Below are 16,727 nucleotides of genomic sequence, written 5' to 3'. Positions count from 1 at the left end.
TCCAGATAAGTGCACCCGCTACCAAAAACAACGTCGTTTTATCACTTTGTGAAAACTTTTCATTCAGCATCTTTTATGGTGGCGTTTACCAAAATGGCTGCCCCAATTTTCCACCTTCATTTGGAGGTGAAGATTTGAGCATCGGTTTCAGTATATTTGGGGGACCCTCAGTACTGAAACCCTGCAATGGCACATAACGGTTTTTGTTTTGTTTCATAGCTTTGCTGGATTATTTTAGTATTGTTGGGTTTTTTTGGGCTGCGGTTTCCAAGGGTGGTTTTGTTTTCATTTTCGTGCTTTTTATTAAGCTGTGTGCTACCTAAGAGTCCTGTTACTGGTTTACAGCAAAGTCCCAGATTCAATCCCAGGCATCTCCAAGTTGAGTGGGACAAAGACTTCTGCATGAAACCCCAGAGAGTCGCTGCCAATCAGTGTTGACAATATGGAGCTATTTATCCATTTATCAAAATTTATATAAGGCTTGATTGCAATAAAACCTTAAGCGGATTGCAGTGAATTAAAATGAGCAATAAAATGGGCAAAAGCAAGTAGTTTAAACATTTAAAGACAATTTAAATTAGCAGTAAACTCAAAAGAGATTAAAACAGCTGGATGAACCAATGGTCTGAATTGCTCCAAGGCAGATTCTTAAGCTCTTAAACTTTGTGTGTGTACGTGTGTGTAAATCAACATATCAAAATATGAAATGTAAAATATGAAGATGAACTAGTTATTGTTACATCATACTATAGGGACGCCTGAAACTCTCTTTGGAAACTTTCATGATCTCTGGGGTGGGCAGAGCTCCTGCCCTTTAGTAGTTGTATAGAAGTGGGAATGTTTGCTGAATTATTTATTTTACATACCAGTCAAAAGTGTAGGAGCCCTGTCCTCTTTTGCTTCTGGTCATCCTAGTGGTCTTCCTAAAAACAAAATTGTTCTCCTTCTTCTGCCAGTCTACTGCTTTGAAATAAAAGGAAGTAAATGAAGACAGGGGAGCCTTTGAGATGAAGCTGGGACCTAGGCTAGCTCTGCCTCACAGCTGACAACATCACCATTCGTAGAACTTCTGGCCACATTCATTTTTGAAATGTGGGAAGTGGAAATTTGTCTTTCAGTACAACAACCTTGTTATCTAGACACTGACACTTGCCTACACAGCAGTGATATCATGGTGCTTGTGGCACGTTTGTGGTGTAGGCTATGTGAGTTTTATCAGGGAGGAGGAGGGTCCTGTCTTTAGACTGAGGAGGACAGAGCAGACGGCGTTTAAAAAAATAGAACAAAAAGTTCTGTTCAGACAATATCTCTGTAAGATAGTGTGTTCCTTCACAGGAAAGGTGGAGCTCACATCATCAAAATGTGAGCGGCAGGTGGGCTGATTTGCTAATGAGACAGGGTGTTTGTGACACCAGAGGAACCACGTTTCATGTGGGCAGTCACAACAGCAACAAGTGTGGAACCTTGAGAGAAGAGCTGCGTATTCCAAGAGCAAAATATTATGGTCTGAGTACAGTGGTACCTCGGGTTAAGTACTTAATTCGTTCTGGAAGTCCGTTCTTAACCTGAAACTGTTCTTAACCTGAAGCACCACTTTAGCTAATGAGGCCTCCTGCTGCCACCACGCCGCCAGAGCACGATTTCTGCTACTTTCTGCACATACTAGAGCTTCCAGACTAGGCCCAAGGGCAGCCTCACATAATAATCCAATCCTGAGGTGACCAGTAGTTGGACTATGGTGGGCATGTAACCTTATACAGTGGTACCTTGGGTTAAGTACTTAATTCGTTCCAGAGGTCCGTTCTTAACCTGAAACTGTTCTTAACCTGAAGCACCACTTTAGCTAATGGGGCCTCCTGCTGCCGCCACACCACCAGAGCACGATTTCTGTTCTTATCCTGAAGCAAAGTTCTTAACCTGAAGCACTATTTCTGGGTTAGCGGAGTGTGTAACCTGAAGTGTATGTAACCCGAGGCACCACTGTACTGGGGAACTGTGACATCCTCACAACAGTGCTATCTAATGTGGCAGACTACAGTTTCTATCATCCCTGACCATTGGCCATGCTGGCTGAGGCTGATGGGAATTGGAGGGCACCAAGTTGCACATCCCTTGGATATAAGCAGAGACTCAAGGACAAGCTATACAAAACAAATGCCACGTGGACTGTTGAAAAATGCAGAAGGAAACCCTTGCACACAGAGCTAGCTGCTGGTTTTGCAGGTCCTTTGGGCAAGTTGCTCTCAGTGGGACCCTTGTCCTCTTGAGAGAGCCTCCGCCACCATCCCACTTGCCCTGGCTTCTGCCTAGACCATGAGAACAGAGGCTCTTATCTGAGAGTAAGGACTCAATCTTTATTGAGGCAAAGAAGGGATACACATTGCATCTTGGCCATGGAGGAAGGACTAGAAGTCTAGAAGCCATTGATAGCTTGATCCTCCATGAGTTGACCTAAACTTCTTTTGAATACATCAAGTTGGCACCAATCACTTTGTCTTGAGATTTATAGCAGGGATGGGTAACCTGCAGACCTCAAGAGGTACAGGATTATAACTCCCATCATCCCTGACCGTTGGCCATGCTGCCTGAAGCTGATGAGAGTTGGAGCCTGACAACATCTGTAGGGCTGCAGAAATCTATGTCCCCATTGTGGAAGCACGTGTGGATCCAGAATTGGCCTCCACAGTCACTTCTGGACTCATTGCTAAAACCGTGTTTATGGAAGACAATCTTACTTGGCTTCGAGTGATCGCCAAAGAAGAAGAGTCCTGGTTTAGGGCACAGAAACAGATGAAATTGATCAAAAGGATCTTACATGTGCCTCAAAGTAGTTGTGAGCCTCCTTTGAACTGGCAAGGCATGGAACCCACTCACAGATGCCTCTCCACCATGTTGCCCCATGCCTTCCTCCTTCCTGCTCCTTTCCTTTCTTGTAGACACCTCCAGGACTTGGTACCTACAGGGTTAAGCCACTCAACAGTCATGGTGACTCAGGGCTGGGAAATATGATAAAACGAGCCACAGCTACTGCTGCTAATAGATATTGCACTTGTCACCACAAAGAAACCAGAGGACTTGTTTAATGTGGTTCGTGCCATCACGACAGCAGAGGCTGCGATGCGATGGAGCTAGACAGAAGGGGGAGGAAGCGGAGGGTGACTCTCATGGAAACAATCCTGGCTGAGATCCGGGGTGGCGGGGGTGGCGTGCCCATTCACTGAAGAGGGCAGGGGACAGGGGGCTGGGCTGCAGTCCTGATAGGAGCCAACACTGCAGCAACGATACACTACTACACTCTCTACGCGGTGGCTGCCCATAGGGACAGTCTGGGAAATGAAATTGGCCAAGAATGCCAAGCCCAGATTATAGGACCATTGGAAGATGCCTTAGGCCAAGTCTGGTCATTGGTCCACCTAGCTCAGTACTGTCCTTGCGGACTGGCAGTGGTTCTCCAGGGTTTCAGACAGTGGTCTTCCTCAACCCTATCTGGTGACCCCGGGGTTCAAACCTGGGAACTTCTGCACACAAAGCAGATGATCATCAACTGAGCAATTACCCTTCCTCAGATTGTAGTCTGGGGCTGGCAGGAGGGACCATGGCCACATTCATACCATGCTTTTAAAGCATTATCATACCACTTTAAACAGCCATGGCTTCCCCTAAAGAATTCTGGGAGCTGTAGTTAAGGGTGCTGAGAGTTGTTAGGAGTTGCCCTGTTGCCCTGCAAGAGCTACAGCCCTACGCTATATTGCTGCTTGCTTTTGTGACTTTTAAACTCTGCTGGGGGCGGTCTGTGTGTTTAGTCCCATGCTCTGGGTCTAGGGATCCAGCCAATTCTTTTATCAATTATTCCACACATCGGTGAGCTATATACTTCCCTCCCACAAAACCACTCTGTAAATTGTAGCTCTGTGAGGGAACAGGGGGCCTCCTAACAACTCCCAGAACAAAACTACAGCTTCCAGGATTCTTTGAGGTAAGCCATGACGGTTTAAAGTGGTATAAAAAGTAAAGGGACCCCTGACCATTAAGTCCAGTCGTGACCGATTCTGGGGTTGCGGTGCTCATCTCGCTTTATTGGCCGAGGGAGCCGGCGTACAGCTTCTGGGTCATGTGGCCAGCATGACTAAGCCGCTTCTGGTGAACCAGAGCAGCGCACGGAAATGCCATTTACCTTCCCACCGGAGCAGTACCTATTTATCTACTTGCACTTTGAGGTGCTTTCAAACTGCTAGGTTCGCAGGAGCAGGGACCCAGCAACGGGAGCTCACCCCGTCATGGGGATTCGAACCGCTGACCTTCTGATCGGCAAGTCCTAGGCTCTGTGGTTTAACCCACAGCGCCACCCACGTCCCTTCAAGTGGTATAAGAGTGCTTTAAACATAAGGTGCAGATGTGGCCTAAATTATGCTGGTTTTAGGCCACCTTCCTTGGCTTCCAGATTGCTTCTGGGTATTCATTTTGGCTAAAACGACCTGGGGGATTCCAGTCCCAGTGACTCCTTCACTTTTGTATTCTACCTAATACAAATCTTGAACTTTGTATCGGTTTTGCACCACCAGAGCCCTGTGTCATTAGGAAAGGCACATTTTTGCTTCCGATTACATGTTATGCTGAAAAAGAAACATACTCATCTTAAAACTGAAAATACCCCGCAAGGAAGTTAAGTGAAACCAGCAGCCAAGTTTCTAGCTCCTTGCTGTCTTCTCTTTAGGCTGCTGTTTGCTCTAGAAAGTGCTGCAGAATGAGACACAGAGGCACGTGGCCCGCAGCCTGAAACCTCAAACGGCCGCAACAAAACTAGAAAAGCAACAATGCTGCATTAGATATGTTGTTGTTGTTTAGTTGTTTAGTCGTGTCCGACTCTTCGTGATCCCATGGACCAGAGCACGCCAGGCACTCCTGTCTTCCACTGCCTCCCGCAGTTTGGTCAGACTCATGTTTGTAGCTTCGAGAACACAGTCCAACCATCTCGTCCTCTGTCGTCCCATTCTCTTTGTGCCCTCCATCTTTCCCAACATCAGGGTCTTTTCCAGGGAGTCTTCTCTTCTCATGAGGTTGCCAAAGTATTGGAGCCTCAGCTTCATGACCTGTCCTTCCAGTGAGCACTCAGGGCTGATTTCCTTCAGAATGGATAGGTTTGACCTTCTTGCAGTCCATGGGACTCTCAAGAGTCTCCTCTAGCACCATAATTCAAAAGCAGGCTGCAAGAAAACTAGAAAAGCAACAACGCTGCATTAGATATAGATGGGTCATTTTGGAAGGAACAAGGGGAACATGTGGTTGTTGGCGACTGCAGAGGAGGGATGGGAAACCTGGGGCCCTCCAGATGTTGCTGTGCTACAACTTTCACCAGCCACAGCCAGCATGGTCAAGGCTGAGGGATGATGGGCGTTGTAGTTTAGCAACATCTGAAGGGCCACAGCTTCCCCATCCCAAATATAGAGCGTGGTCTAACGCCATGCTAACTTTCGCAACTCTGCTAGGCTCTAGCACGGTTTAAAAATAAATAAATCATGAAGTTGTCACATTTTGGGAGTGAGCGAGGCATTGTGTGGCAAGGAAAATGCAGTCAGCTCTCTACATGTGAAAACGTAACTTCTCTGTCATAATGATTTGACATTTCAGCAAAGATGTGGTATGGCTTCACTGGAGTAGCTTGTTCCTTTGGTAGGAGTTACAGTGCGAGACTAGGACCTTGGGAGATCTGTGTTCAAATCTCCACTCAGCTGTGAATCTCAGTGGGCGACCTTGAGCCAGCCAGCTACTAGGTGAGTGAGTAGTTATGCATTGCCAAAAATAGCACTTTTAAAAGAGGGCAAAAGATCCCACCAATTACATATGGAAATGTATGTGCACATATGCAGATTCGGAAACAATGGCTATCTTGTAAAGAGAAATACAAAACAATCCATCTCACCATAATAGAGGCTGGTGCGAAGCGACTTGCATGCCCTCTCCGAGTGCTGACCAGGTGATCCTGACTCTTAAGGGGCAACTTCAAGGCTCCACCTCCTGCTCTCCATCTTTATGCATGCTTATCTTTAAACCATGCCTGAATCAGAGAGCCCTCACAGAGCTATGATCCCCCAAATCCTTATCAAACCACAGTTTCCAGGATTATTGGGCTGGGGCTGGGGAGTGATGTGTGTTGGGTGTACAGTGGTACCTCGGGTTAAATACTTAATTTGTTCCGGAGGTCCGTTCTTAACCTGAAACTGTTCTTAACCTGAAGCACCACTTTAGCTAATGGGGCCTCCCGCTGCTGCCGGAGCACGATTTCTGTTCTCATTCTGAAGCAAAGTTCTTAACCCGAGGTACTATTTCTGGGTTAGCGGAGTCTGTAACCAAAAGTGTATGTAACCCGAGGTACCACTGTACTTTGTATTATGTAGCTCTGTTCCTGGTCCCCAACCCAGATTTAATTCAGGGAACCAATTTTCCTATGACAAAAGTTATATTTTAAGCGAGCCTGGGACAAGGAGAAGATGGTACACTGTCCCTACATTTTAAGACGCCTTGACCATTTTCAGTGAAGTCTTACACATGTTCACCTGAGAGTTTTACACATGTTCACCTGAGAAGCCCCATTTGAGTTTAATGGGGCTTACTCCCAGCTAAGAGAGTGTAGGATCGCAGCAAGGTCTGCCATTATAACTAAGCTTCTAGTCTGGCCAGTGCTTCATGTTCGGCTCTGCTGAGAGGCTGCTAGATTCTCTGGGCAGATTTCGTAGTTTCTGATGTCTCCATTTCCCCCTCTGTGTCTGTGCTCCATCCTGAAAACAGAAACCACGATGGGTTTCTCAACTTCTCTATTTGTATCATAAAACAACTAACACCAGCGCCTTCTGAATCTTACTGATTTTTCCCCCCTCGCAAAGTTGTTATTCTTTCTGAGTAGCTCTGCTCCCATTTTGCAATTGGAATTCAGTTGCGTCAGATCTTAAAGCTCAACGTGGAGTTGCTCATGAAGACGACTCAGAAACTGCAGTTGGTCCAAAATGTGGCAGCCAGATTTTGGGGTAGGGTTCCCTTTAGACCTCATATAACCACTGCTTTAAAAAGAGTTGAATTGGCTGCTGTTCATTTCTGGGCCCAATTCAAGGTGCTTACATTAGTGTTTAAAACCCTAAATAACTTGGGTCCCAAATATCCGAAATACCATCTATATGCCCACTTCATTGCTAAGATTGGCAGAGGAAGCCCTCTTTCTAGTACCCGCCCCCCAGAGGCTCAGGTGGCGGCAGCCCCAAAGATGTCAAATTCTCTCCCCACAGAGGTATGTCTGGCACCTTCATACAACTTCCACTGAAGACGCACCTCTGTACCCTGGCTTTTGACACTTGAGGTGTACATATTTCAGACCTGATTTATTTTTGTGATTGTAAGATATTTTAAACTGTTTTTAATATTGTGTTTTAATGTTGTAAGCTGCCCTGGGATCTTTGGCTGAAGGGTGGTAATATAATAATAATAATAATAATAATAATAATAATAATAATAATAATAATAATGGTTCATGGTCTATCAGCAGAAAAACGAAGATAATGGTTGCTAGGAATTTGCACGTAACACTAAACCATGGTTTATCGGACTATCGTTGACTGAACAATAGCTTACTGCTATGTGTGAACCCTGCTCAGTGTCTTAACTTTGATTTGCTTACACCCAATAAACCATAATCACCTGAAGCCATGGTTTGTTGTTGACTTACCAATAAACCATAATCACCTGAAGCCATGGTTTGTTGTTGACTAAGTATAGCATGGTGTTATGTATGAACTATGTATGTTGACTAAGTATAGCATGGTGTTATGTATGAACCCAGCAGCCTTCCTTAACTGTGGTTTGTTCCTGGACAACTCCACCCCAGACTCTCACCAAGCTACAAAAACACAAGGCAGGAGCAGTTGGCAGACAAACCTCCTACAGAACTTGGGAGCAGGGGCTGCCATATGGATAATTACTGCTATAATTGCCCAGTCTCCCTGCCAGACAACCAGTTATGTATTGGGGAACTTGCCAGAGTGTTATGTGGGCTGTCCACTTCTAGGAAATGGATGTTGAGTGAACCGTAGTTTTTTTAAAAAGAGATAGACTGGGTGGGTAGGCCAGAACCATACCATTGCACCATTTCCCATGTTAATATTCCACATTGCCCATCCTGCGGCTGCAGTAAAATTAGGTGCTGCAATAGCAGCCAGTAGACTTTACCGTTGTACCTTGGATCCCAGAGGCCTTGTGAGTCGAATGTTTTGGCTCCCAAAGCCCGCAAAATGAGTGTTCTGGTTTGCGAACGTTCTTTGGAACCCGAACATCCGTCGTGACTTCCACAGCCTCCGAATGGCTGCAGGAGCTTCCTGCAGCCAATCGGAAGTCGTGGCTTGGTTTCTGAATGTTTTGGAAGTCGAACGGACTTCTAGAGCGGATTCCGTTCGATTTCTGAGGTACCACTGTATTTATTGTCTTGCACTGATATCCTGCCTCCCTTCTGTTGTAGAACCCATAGTGGCATAGGAACTGACCAGACCCAGACCTGCTTAGCTGCAACAAGATGTTGGCTTCATGAGCCTTCAGACCATTCCCTTCACAAACCTCTTCCCCTGCTCCCTGTGCAGGTAGGTCACAGGCACAAGCGAATCTGTGCATTAAATCACTGTGCAATTTATTTTCTTCTTTTTTTTGAACAAACATCTCTGCACACAAATGCAGCAAGAACATCTCCCCCAGCAACATGAATTCTGCCACTCTGCTTTATTTATTTGTTCATTTATTTACTTAAAGGAGATTGTACACCTCACTTCTCCCCTACAGAACAGATGTCCAAAGCAACTAACAACAAATATGTTATCATATTTGCTTAGTTTCTACATGAACTGAGGCTTTGGCATAGTTTCTGTGCGACGCTGTTCCAAATCAGATAGACACCTACAATTCTGCACCGCCTGGTTATTATTTTTTCTTGTTTTGCCTAGTAGGGAATTAATTTTATCCAGTGTTGGTCATTTGTTCTGTATTGTATGATATCCTAATGATTTGTTCCAGTCATAGAATCATAGAATTGGAAAGGACCCTGAGGATCATCTAGTCCAACCCCCTGCAATGCAGGAATACGCAGATGTCCCATACAGGGATCGAACCTGCAACCTTGGCATTATCAGCACCACACTCTAACCAACTGAGCCTGCTATGCTTTTTTTTTTAACCAATTGGTTTCTAAATATACTTATAAATCAGAGATGAGGAATCTGTGGCCCTCAAGATGTTGCTGGACTACAACTCCCATCATCCTTGAGCACTGACCATGCTGGCTAGGGGTGATGGGAGTTGCAGTCCAGGAACATCTGGAGGGTCACAAGTTCCTTATCCCCATTATAAAAGAATAAAATATAAAGTGCTATCCGACGTCAATCAGAATAGACCCATTAAAATAGAGTTTCCACCCAATATAGTTGGATATCATCCATAATCATCAAATATTTCTGATTAAGAATGAGATTATCAAAAAACAGAAATACACAGAAGAATCAATAAAATATGATGGCCAGATTAAAACAATAAAAGCTAAGCAGCCAAGAAATCAAAAGCTGGAGTGGACAGTTTCAAACAGCATCAGAATGCCGGCAACAAAAGAGATACTCTAACCTTCCAAGGCATGGATTCCCCAACTTTGGGGATTTCTCAAAAGACCCACAATCTCCTGGTGTCTTCTGGGTGCTGTAGAACCATTACAACTGCAGCTCTTGTTCCAAGCTACAGTATAGTGTTTGTAAAAAAACCTGGAGCATTATTTTCCTTTTCCTGCTCATGCACTTAAGTGCACTAAAAAAGGAAATTTAAATTATCTACTTTCTGCTAGGGATTGGTGTAGTAGTAGTGCATCTAGCATTTTTTTTAAGGTGTTGAGTAAGCAACAGCATAAGAGGACACCTTGCAGAACAGGTCATGGCAGTGTACAGGCGGGCAATTCAGACAGGCAGGGCATCACAGCATTACTGAGCACGTCACCAACCACGTCGCAGATCACTCTTTACCGGGTGACACAATTGCTCTTTGCTAGTCTATGCATGCAGGGCTTGGGCTGCGGGGGTTTTGTTGGAAGCCAAAGGCATCAGTGAAAACCTGCACATGAAAGAGAGGGAAAGGAGGGGGCAAGTGGGGGGGGGGACGAACAACTGGGAAAACACTTCAGTGAAACAGCTGGGGGTGTGTGAGAACAAATGGTGTCAATAACAGAGGAAAAGGCTAGTTGTGGAGGGCAGCCAGTGGGATACTTCAAGCTCAGGTTCCTAATTCTTTTTAATGGTATAACAATGTGCTCAGAATAGATCAACCAGCTACATAGCTATGATGCCTATGACAACGATGTCTCATGCTGAATGTAACTGACATGTAGAACAGACTCTGTCAATTGAAAGGTTAAGGTAAAGGGACCCCTGACGGTTAGGTCCAGTCGCGGATGACTCTGGGGTTGCGGTGCTCATCTCGCTTTACTGGCCGAGGGAGCCGGCGTACAGCTTCCGGGTCATGTGGCCAGCATGACAAAGCCGCTTCTGGGAACCAGAGCAGCGTACGGAAACGCCGTTTACCTTCCCACCAGAGCGGTAACTATTTATCTATTTGCATTTTGATGTGCTTTTGAATTGCTAGGTTGGCAGGAGCTGGGACCAAGCAATGGGAGCTCACCCTGTCGCAGGGATTCGAACCACCGACCTTCTGATCGGCAAGCCCTAGGCTCTGTGGTTTAACCGACAGCGCCACCCGCGTCCCATTAATTGAAAACAAAGACATTATATGCACCTTTGTTATTCGTGGAAATATAACCATCAACACCACCAACTTCATAGAATCAAGAAAGTGCCTGTGTAAATGCGCCTCATGGTCATAGACTTCCAGCAGCTGGTTCTTGGCCTGCAAAGACTCTCCCACCCCTGGTCAAATGTGACATTTCCTCTCCTTTCCTCATCCTTTGGTGAAGTCTTTCCCCCCCAAGCTCCTCTGGCTCTGGGATTTCCTCCTTCCCTAAGCACAGCAGAAAGGAAGATCGGCACTGCAGACTGCCACCTGCTCAATTTAGTAATTGGAAGAACTATTAAAAAATGTTTTTATTTTGGCTCCAGTTCTATTGCACCTAATCCAGGTGGCCAACAATTAAGGCAAGAGCAGACTGCTCTCAGTTAAAATGCTTTAAAAAAAAAAAAAATGCTACTATGCCTACTGAGCCTTTTCCTGCTCTGTGCTTTATGGAATTGGATGATACCCAACTCTGGAAAGCAGCTTGTCAAGATATTGTAGACTATTATTATTTTCCAGAACTAAGCTCTGCTTTGACCTTGAATAAATGTCAACTAAGGGATGGACTCTTCTGGATAGAATTCAGAAGGGACTTGCAACTGATTAGAAACAACAAATTCCCCCCTTGGTACCCACTTTTGAGAACAGAGCATTTTAGAGCTCGTTATCTGACCAAACTCTCACCAGCTGCCTTAAGAAATGCCTTTACTGAGCTGTGTTTCCAAGCGATGCCCACTGCAGTCTCGGACGGCCGCAACAAGAGACTTTGTATTTGTGGTCAAGCTCAGGTAGAAGTCATCACTCATTATCTATTAGCCCGCCCATTATAGAGACCCAAGAGATTGCTTTCTGAAACCTTTGTTCACACAAGCAAGTACAGCGGTACCTCGGGTTACATACGCTTCAGGTTACATACACTTCAGGTTACATAGGCTTCAGATTACAGACTCCGCTAATTGAGAAATAGTGCTTCAGGTTAAGAACTTTGCTTCAGGATGAGAACAGAAATTGTGCTCCGGTGGTGTGGCGGCAGTGGGAGGCCCCATTAGCTAAAGTGGTGCTTCAGGTTAAGAACAGTTTCAGGTTAAGAACGGACCTCCGGAACGAATTAAGTACTTAACCCGAGGTACCACTGTAGGTACACCCTAGCAGAAATGGTTCAGTTTCTTTTGAGTGACAATAATAGGTGGTTGGAATACCTCTGGAGGGGCCAGGGCCTCTGTTGATGAGAGCCCTGGTTTGAGAAACATTTCCTCCACTCCCCAGCAAAAGCAGGTCTAGCACTGTTTCTATCAATGAGAAGGATCCAAAAAAAGCTGTAGACCAACCCTTTGCTATGTCAAGTCCTGACAGCTCTAAATCCTCCCGTATCAGTTGGGAGGAAGGGAATCACACAGCAAAGTCATGTACAGGGAGGAGCAGCAGCTGCTGACTCAACAAATTCCCTGCTAAATTATCTTTTTTTAAAAAAAACAACAACCCATATACACATGTTGAAACAGTGCAGCATGAGTAACAACTTGGCTGAAGCCCAAAGAGTTGTGCTTTGTTCCCACCACTTCCCTTGGTAAGAACTTGTGATTCCTAGTTGCCAGTATACTAGTTGGCATTCTGTCTCCAATAGTGGAGGCAGAACTCTCTGCACATGCATAATTTTACTTGCATGCCACCTTTCTACGCTTCAAAGCATGCTGAAGGTGGCTTGCAATATGAGAAAGATACATAACTACAACATAACAAAAGTAGTTGTAAACTTCCCCACCCTTCAAAAAAAATATATGCATGAGTTTTTACAGTAGAAGGAAGAGGTGGGAATGGTTAAGTCGAACTTTGTTTACCATCACTGACTCCTGTGGGATCGAATGCCATAGCTTTAACGATGAGCTGTGGTACTTCATAAATAAGTCATAAATAAAGTCCAATCAGTCAGCCAGGAAGTGGCATGGAAGTGGAAAGAATCCGCATGCCAGTCTGCATGAACTAAAGCACCAGGCATGCCACTGCCGGCTTTCAGCCAAATGCTACCTCTCTTCTCATGCTAATAAATCTTGTGTTTTAAGAAGTTTTAAGAAGTGGCTCTGTCACAGTCGACTTGCAAATGAAATAAATATGAATGTCTGGAGGCGGTTGGAGGATGGATGGCGGCTAACAGATTGAGGTTGAATCCTGACAAGACAGAAGTACTGTTTTTGGGGGACAGGAGGCAGGCGGGTGTGGAGGACTCCCTGGTCCTGAATGGGGTAACTGTGCCCCCTGAAGGATCATGTGGGCAGCCTGGGAGTTATTTTGGACTCACAGCTGTCCATGGAGGCACAGGTCAATTCTGTGTCCAGGATGGCTATCTACCAGCTCCACCTGGTACGCAGGCTGAGACCCTACCTGCCCACAGACTGTCTCACCAGAGTGGTGCATACTCTAGTTCTCTCTCGCTTGGACTACTGTAATGCACTCTATGTGGGGCTACCTTTGAAGGTGACCTGGAAACTACAACTAATCCAGAATGCGCCAGCTAGACTGGTGACTGGGAGCGGCCGCTGAGACCATATAACATAGGCGCCGACTCCATGGGGCCTGAGGGGGCCCGAGCCCCCTCAAAAATTCATTTGGGGGGCTCCACCCCCCAATAATTTAAGAAAATTATTAGTTATATTATGCTTTGTAAAATCACAAAATTATGTTGGTATTTTTTATTTTCCTTGTTTGACGATAGTTACCTTTTAAAATACATTCAGTAATGAGTTAAAACAAAGCCACTCCCGATCTAGAGAGGGGGTGGGGTTGCGGGCTCTCGACCCATCAACAATCTCGCGGGGCTGGCGGCGTCAGCCCCGCAAGAAGCGGGGATTCCCCCTAGCTCATTAATATTCACCGCCCACGGCGGCAGCCAATCGGCTGCCGCAAAGGGCAGGCCCTCACAGGTTCACTTAAGGTCGGGGCAGCCCGGGGCTCGCCCCTTTCGTTCCCCCAGCAGCAGCGGTTTGGAGGTCTTGGGCCCCCCCAATATTTTTTATAAGTTGGTATGGGCCCCCGCCCCCCCCCCATATTTTTTATAAGTCGGCGCCCCTGCCATATAACACCTGTCTTGAAAGACCTACACTGGCTCCCAATACGTTTCTGAGCACAATTCAAAGTGTTGGTGCTGACCTTTAAAGCCCTAAATGGCCTTGGCCCACTATATCTGAAGGAGCGTCTCCACCCCCATCGTTCTGCCCAGACACTGAGGTCCAGTGCCAAGGGCCTCCTGGTGATTCCCTCGCTGCGAGAAGCCAAGTTACAGGGAACCAGGCAGAGGGCCTTCTCGGTAGTCTCGGTAGTGGCACCCGCCCTGTGGAACGCCCTCCCACCAGATGTCAAAGAGAAAAACAACTACCAGACTTTCAGAAGACATCTGAAGGCAGCCCTGTTTAGGGAAGCTTTTAATGTTTAATAGGTTATTGTATTTTAATATTCTGTTGGAAGCCGCCCAGAGTGGGTATGTATAAATAAATAAATAAATAAATAAATAAATAAATAAATAAATATCTATCCTGCCTTTCCTCCAAAAAATCTCAAGGTGGGGTGCATGGTTTTCCCTCCCTCCCCAGATTTTATCCTCAAACAATCCTGAGGTTAGGCAGATGGGCGTAAAGTTGTCCAAAGAGACCTTCAAGGCTGAATGATGATTTGAACTGTCTGGCACTCCAACCCAGGTAAAGGAAACCTTTGGACTGCCAGACATTTGCTGAACAAACTACAACTCCCCTCACCATTGGCCATGCTGGCTGGGGCTGATGGGAGTTGTAGTTTAGCAATTTCTCAAGGGCCAAAGGGTCTCCACACCTGTTCTAACCAGGTGCAGAACACCAGATCTTGCAGAATCCCTTCTTTGCGGTATCTTTGTCCTAGCCTACACACATGGACTGTGTCACTTCAGACTGCAGGTGGGTGATACAGCTCGCAGCTACACCACAATGTACATTTAAAGCACTGTTACACTACTTGGAAACAATATACATGGAAATATACTTTGCGAGGGGTGCTGGGAAGTGTAGCTCTGTGAGGTCAGCACACACGACAAACTAAGGTTCCCAGGATTCTTTGTGGGAAGTCATACTGTTAGTTGTTGAAGAGTGCTTTAAATCTATGGTGTGGATGCTCCCATAATTTTTCAATATTCTCCCATTTTTTAAAAAGAACAACAACAAAAAAAACCCTACAGGTAAAAAAGCACACCAAACAAGCATATCAGAACAAACAGTCCCAGCTTTCACCTTGTGCATTTTTTCTCCTTGCAGTGAGTTTTCCCACAGGCAAGCATTTAAGATACAAGAAAACAATCCTCCATCTGCAATCTGAATTGGCGCAATCCATTCTGCCTTCTCATTTCCACATCACTCTGCTGCACGGGTAGATGCAAGCTTTGAGTAGACACATTCCTCCATCCTTGCTAGAAGTATTCCAGTTTAATTGCAGGCCAGCCCATCCCAGGCTTTATACTGGACTAACAGGACAGAAGACATTCTGGGGAGGAGAGCTAGACAAGAGTAGTTTCGCTAGATGCACGTGTATGACTGAGACATAACACTGCTTGTGTCCATTGCCCTTTGTAAGAACCAATTTCCTACCTCCTTTCTGCCCTAACAAGGAACTCCAAGGTAGTTTACAAAACAGGAAAGAAAAAGAAAGCACAAAAAATCAATTTAAACCAGACTTCTCCAAGCTGGTGCTGCCCAGATACTTTGGATTACAAAACCATCAGTCTCAGCCAGCATGCCCAATGACCAGGGACAATGGTCCAGAACATCTAGAGGGTGCTGGGTTAGGGAAGGCTGGTTTTAACCTGTAACAGAACACAAAACATTAAAAACCAATAAGGGTGGAGTTCAAAACCTTCAAAGTCAACTTTATTATTTACTGAAACATTCTTATAACCCACTTTTCCAAATGTGATCAAGCTTTAAAGACATATATCAGGCTTGTGCAACTGCGATCTATTCCCGCTATAAAAAAGCTGGCAGTGATCCACCCACTGGATTGACCAAAGTTGTTGGGCTTTTTTTAGAAAGTTAAAGTTGTTGAGCTTTTATTTTGGGAAATCAAAGTTGTTGAGCTTTGGGAGGAAAGTCAGATTTGTTGAGCTTTTTCGGAGAAGTCAAAGTTGTTGAACTTTTTTGGGGAGCTCAAAGTTGTTTTCTGGGGGTGGTGGAAGGGGTCCCATAATCTACCACGATCTACCACAGGCATGCCACGATCTACCAGTAGATCGCAATCTACCTGTTGGCCATCCCTGACATATATTTCCCCCACATTCGTTCTCCCTCACCACCTTTCCCTCCTTCTTTTCCTCCCTCCCACTCCCATTCCCTTTTTGTTGCGGGTGGAAACTGAAAGCTAGTGTGGTGTGGTGGTTAAGGTGTGAGATTAGGACTTGGGAGACCTTCAAATCCTCACTTGGCCAAGAAGCTAGGGTTGCCATATTTCATAAAGTGAAAATGTGGTCAGAAAATTTCAGAAAGTGAAAATGTGGTCAGAAAACATACGCCCAAATTCGACTGACAAATCAAGGACATTTTCAGGAAATTCTGGACATATAGCAGCCCTGAAGAGGCTCACAGGGTGATCTTGGGCAGATGATTGCCTCTCAGCCTAAGCTGAGGATATTGAGGAGCGGGAGAGCCCTTCACATCGCCTGGAGCACCTTAGAGGAAAAGGTGGTGTATAAATGTAAGAAACTGGTCAATAAGAAATCATAGAATCATAGAGTTGGAAGAGACCACAAGGGCCATCGAGTCCAACCCCCTGCCAAGCAGGAAACACCATCAGAGCACTCCTGACATATGGTTGTCAAGCCTCTGCTTAAAGACCTCCAAAGAAGGAGACTCCAACACACTCCTTGGCAGCAAATTCCACTGTCGAACAGCTCTTACTGTCAGGAAGTTCTTCCTAATGTTTAG

General features: G+C 45.5%; 1 long non-coding RNA gene across 2 annotated transcripts in view; it reads left to right on the top strand.

Moving 5' to 3' along the window:
* The window catches only part of LOC309346306, a 92,002-nt gene that overhangs the window by 14,205 nt on the left and 61,070 nt on the right, over positions 1–16,727 (top strand). Inside the window, exon 1 of one of the 2 annotated variants that reach the window (XR_014158589.1) lies at positions 8,536–8,618. The exons of the other annotated variant lie outside the window; for it this stretch is intronic. This is a non-coding gene — a long non-coding RNA (uncharacterized lncRNA). Of the gene's footprint in view, positions 1–8,535; positions 8,619–16,727 lie in introns of those variants that run through there. 2 annotated transcript variants of the gene reach the window in all.

This window comes from Podarcis erhardii, assembly GCF_964252035.2.
Source record: "Podarcis erhardii genome assembly, chromosome: 7".
Taxonomy (NCBI): Eukaryota; Metazoa; Chordata; class Lepidosauria; order Squamata; family Lacertidae; genus Podarcis; species Podarcis erhardii.
The sequence above is the reverse complement of the archived record's forward strand: the minus strand, read 5'-3'. Positions and strand labels throughout refer to the sequence as shown.